Below are 5,209 nucleotides of genomic sequence, written 5' to 3' on the forward strand. Positions count from 1 at the left end.
AACACTTGAAGTGAGTGCGAATATTTAATCCCACATTTATCAGCCAGGCAAAGTGGCTCATGCCTGTAATCCTAGCACTTTGGGAAGCCAAGGTGGGTGGATCACCTGAGACTAGGAGTTTGAAACCAGCCTCACCAATGTGGTGAAATCCTGTCTCTATTAAAATACAAAAAATAGCCGGGCTTGGTGGTGGGCACCTGTAATCTCAGCTACTCAGGAGGCTGAGACAAGAGAATCGTGTGAACCCAGGAGGCAGAGGTTGCAGTGAGCCGAGATTGTACCATTACACTCCAGCCTGGACAACAAGAGCAAAACTCTGTCTCAAAAAAATAAAATAAAAATATATCAATCACGTTGAGGCTTTCTAAATAAAATGGCATGGTAGATAATTTAGGAGTGTCTTGTCTTTAAAGAGTGATGAAGCAACTGTTCCCCGTAGAGCTAGATTCATAACAGTAGCCATCAACATCTGAGCCAGCATGGGTACTAAATTCTTTTTTTTTTTTGAAATGGAGTCTCACTCTGTTACCCAGGCTGGAGTGCAGTGGTGCAATCTCAGCTCACTGCAACCTATGCCTCCAGGGTTCAAGTGATTCTCCTGCCTCAGCCTCCCAAATAGCTGGGATTACAGTGGAATGCCACCACGCCTGGATAATTTTTGTATTTTTAGTAGAAATGGGGTTTCACCATGTTGGCCACACTGCTCTGGAACACCTGACCTCAAGTGATCCACATGCCTCAGCCTCCCAAAGTGCTGAGATTACAGGCATGAGTCACCATGCTCAGCTGTGGATACTAAATTCTATGCATATAAACACATTTACTTCCACAGCCCTCTAAAAATATGTTTAAATGAGGCCTATATACATGCCTCTATACAAACTGAGATCTTATCCACGATTCAGTCCCACATCCACCAAGCTCAAAACCTAAGTCCTTAACCAGCAGGTTCTTCTGTCACCAGAAGCGTTACAGGTTGGGAAAATAAAGGGGTTTTTGTTGTTGTTATTGTTTTTTAAATTCTGAGCTATTAGTTTCAGTAGATGATACGGAAAAACACAAGAAATTGTATCAGTATTACAAAATTAACAATGTCTACAGAGATATTTTCTCTTTAAATCTTTATAATGTGATATTAAAAGCAGAAATCCAGGCCAGGAGCAGTGGTTCGCCTGTAATCCCAGCACTTTGGGAGGCCAGGGTGGGCAGATCACCTGAGGTCAGGAGTTCCAGAGGAGCCTGCCCAACATGGCAAAACCCTGTCTCTACTAAAAAAATACAAAAATTAGCCAGGCATGGCCACGTGCGCCTGTAATTTCAGCTACTCGGGAGGCTGAGGCAGGAGAATCGCTTGAATCTGGGAGGCGGAGGTTGCAGTGAGCCGAGATCGTGCCATTGCACTCCAGCCTGGGTGACAGAGCGAGACTCCATCTCAAAAAAAAAAGAAAAAAAGAAAAAAGCAGAAATCCAGATACCTCAAGCGTAGACCAAAGGTTTAAAATAAACGCGAATTTTTGGTTCCCGAGCAAAGCTCTAAAAAAGGGTTCCCCTAGGCCTGGCGCGGCGGCTCATGTCTGTAATCTCAGCGCTTTGGGAGGCTGAGGAGGGCTGATCACAAAGTCAGGAATTTGAGACCAACCTGACCAACAAGGTAAAACCCCATCTAGCCAGATGTGATGGCGCACGCCTGTAATCCCAGCTACTCAGGAGGCTGAGGCACGAGAATCACTTAAACCCAGGAAGTAGAGGTTGCAGCGAGATGAAATGGCGCCATTGTACTCCAGCCTGGGCGACAGAATGAGACTCCGTCTCAAAAAAAAAAAANTTTTTGAGACACAGTCTTGCACTGTCACCCAGGCTGGAGTACAATGGCACAATCTTGGTTCACTGCAACCTCCGCCTCCCAAGTTCACTCGATTCTCCTGCCTCTGCCTCCCGAGTAGCTAGGGCTATAAGTGCTTGCCACCACACCTGGCTAATTTTTGTATTTTTAGTAGAGATGGGGTTTCTCCATGTTGGCCAGGCTGGTCTGGAGCTCCTGATAATGATCCTCCTGCCTTGTCTCCCAAAGCGCTGGGATTACAGGCATGAGCCACTATGCCTGGCTTCATATTTTTTTTTTCTTTTTTTTAAGTTCAATTCTAAAGCCAGGTGCAGTGGCTCATGCCTGTAATCCCAGTACTTTGGCAGGCCATGGTGGATCACTTGAGCCCAGGAATTTTAGACCAGCCTGAGCAATTTGGTGAAACCCAGTCTCTACAAAAAATACAAAAATTAGCCACGTGGTGGTATGTGCTTGTAGTCCCAGCTACTTTGTAGGCTGAGGTGGAAGGATCACTTGAACCCAGTAGGTCCAGGCTGCAATGAGCCGTGATCATGCCACTGTACTCCAGCGTGGGCAAAAGAACTGAGATCCTGTCTCGAAGAAAAAAACTCAATTCTTTAAAACTTTGAAAAGATAAAAATGAAAGTGTGTTTAGAAGAACTGTTACCCCACCACCACCATTTAAAAATAGATTCCTTTCACTAATTTAAAGTTTGTCTAATACAGTCAACAGCTTGGAGGCAATTGCACAACTACTTTTAAGAATGTGTGACAGAACATGAACCAAATGTTTCAAAATTGTTGTGACAGGATGCTGGTCTACAAACTACAACATCTGCCCTCATTTTCTGCTCTGTTAACCTATTATCACAGACAGATTTACTACTTTATTTTTCAAATTCGCTCATAAAGACCTAGTTCATACTCATTGATGTTTTATGTCATCAAAACCTAACCTAAGGCTATAATTTAAAGCCACATCTTCTTTTTTCTTTTTTTTTTTTTTTTCTTTTTTTTTTTTTTTTTTTTTTTTTTTTTTTTTTTTTTTTGAGATGAGGTTTCGATCTTGCAGCCCAGACTAGAGTGCAAAGGCGCCATCTCAGCTCACTGCAACTTCTGCCTCCCAGGTTTAAGCGATTCTTGTGCCTCAGCCTCTCAAGTAGTTGGGATTACAATCGCCCACCACCATGCCTAGCTAATTTTTGTATTTTTTTCAAATCTTCAAAATAGTCTTTAAATTTGAAAAGTGCCTGAAAGTTTGGGCACTAGAAAGACACCCCAGCAGCATGTTAGTTCATGCAAGTTCATGTTAGTATGACTAAAGCAGTTACAACATTGTGAGAAATGTTGAAGGTATGTGATGTCTTTCCCAGCACAAAAGTGGCCTTGGTTCCTCACCAGATGGTGTAGCCACCATCTGAACCACCCATGAATTAGATCCCGTTCCACTAAATTACGAGGACATTGGCTCCCTACATGACTTCAAGCTGAGCAGCATTGGGAGAGCATGCAGGAGGTAGAGGAGGAATGTTGCCAACAGTAGCCCCAGTTCCAAAGTTGGCACCTGCATCGTACCCTTCTTCCACCAGCACTGAGGAGCCAGGTGGATAGATGGGACCGACTGGATAGTAAGTCATGGGGATTGTGGAGCCTAAAGGCCCAATAGCCACAGGCTGGGCCATGGAAAGGTATAGACAGGCTTCAGGAAATGCGTCCGACATGTTAGGGACTGCAGCAGCCCCTTGGTGGACAAAGCTCGGACGAGTAGGCAGGTGGATTATCAGTATAGGGTGGAACCTGAGGAAGATGCAAGGTCTGGGGGTATACCGGATTCCCAGGAGGCTGCGCAGGGTCGGTTGGCTGTGTTGGATATTGACCTTTGCTGATCACGGTGGCTGCAAGTCCGGTTCCTCTCCGCCTGGCCGCGTGGCGGATGGTTCTCCTTTTCGTCCTCTTCCCGTTCAGAGCCACTTCCGTGTCACGTGACGGTCCATTCACCCAACGTCACCTGATACCTGACTGGCGCTGCCGCGGGAATCTGTAAATTTTTGTACTTTTAGTAGAGATGGGGTTTCGCCATGTTGGCCAGGCTGGTCTCAAACTCCTGACCTCAAGTGATCTTCCTGCCTCGGCCTCCCAAAGTGCTGGGATTACAGGTGTCAGCCAACGCGCCCGGTTGCCCTACCTTTTATTAATGGCAATATTAACTGATTTCTAAGGGAATGGATGCTCCCTTCCACTAATTTCTCATTATTAAAGACTGCAGTCAAGTTACAGTATTTGTTACTGGAAGATACCAGCTTGCTTTTGGTCCAAAATGGTGTCTTGGTCATTTGTTTGGAATTTTTTCAGAAAGGATTGTAAGCACCGGGGTAAAATAGAGGTGCATTACTTGCATTGAAAATGTTTGCCAGCAGAGTTTCAGTGATTTACTGAGGCTGTTTTTCGTACAAGGAACCACCCCTCCTGTACGTATGCACTCACATGTTTACAGTTACTCAGATTTAGTGGCATGTCTTCAGATTCTGTTGATTAGCAGACAACAGAGCAAGTTCATAGTAACCTGCTTATGTGACTAATGCCATACGCAGGTTCCTTATGGAAGCAAACACCTCGACTTTCTAAAAGACTTTATCATTAGAAAAATCATTTGTTTTTGTTTGTTTGTTTTTGGTTGTTGTTGTTTTTGAGGCAAAGTCTTGCCCTGTCACCCAGACAGGAGTGCAGTGGTACGATCTCAGCTCACTGCAGCTTCCGCCTCCTGAATTCAAGTGATTCTTCCTCCTCAGCCTCTGGAGTAGCTGGCACAACAGGCAGGTGCCACCACACTGGGCTAATTTTTGTATTTTTAGTAGAGATAGAGTTTCACCATATTGGCAAGCTGGTCTTGAACTCCTAACCTTGTAATCCGCCTGCCTCAGCCTCCCAAAATGCTGGGATTACAGGCGTGAGCCACCGTGCCTGGCTATTATCCCAATGGTTTAAATGGCATTATATTTATTCATGATTTTGATTCTTGAGGGCGGTGCTTGTTTTTCTCTCATTTTTACAGATTAGGAAATGATGCACAGAGAGGTTATGTAACTTGCCCAAGGTCACACAACCAGCAAGTGGCAGGGTCTGGTGGCCTGGCTACAGAGTCTGTTCATGTTCTGAACCTCCACTTTGTGCTACAGGTGAAAGGTGAAAGCCACCTTGCACTCACAGAGAGAGTCTCACGGGGTGTGGTGAGGCTGTCACCATGGCTCATGCCTGTAATCCCAGCACTTTGGAAGGCCAAGGTGGTTGGATCACCTGAGGTTAGGAGTTCAAAACCACCCTGACCAACAAGGTGAAACCCCATCTCTTAAAAAAAAATAGAGAGAGAGTGAGTCTCATTTTTTT

The 5,209-nt window shown here is 45.0% G+C and overlaps 1 pseudogene; it reads right to left on the minus strand.

Annotated features, from left to right (window-relative positions):
- Window positions 1-3,219: 3,219 nt before the first annotated feature.
- Window positions 3,220-5,209, minus strand: part of LOC108314969 — a 4,129-nt pseudogene continuing 2,139 nt past the window's right edge.

This window comes from Cebus imitator, unplaced genomic scaffold (assembly GCF_001604975.1).
Source record: "Cebus imitator isolate Cc_AM_T3 unplaced genomic scaffold, Cebus_imitator-1.0 Scaffold166, whole genome shotgun sequence".
Lineage (NCBI taxonomy): Eukaryota > Metazoa > Chordata > Mammalia > Primates > Cebidae > Cebus > Cebus imitator.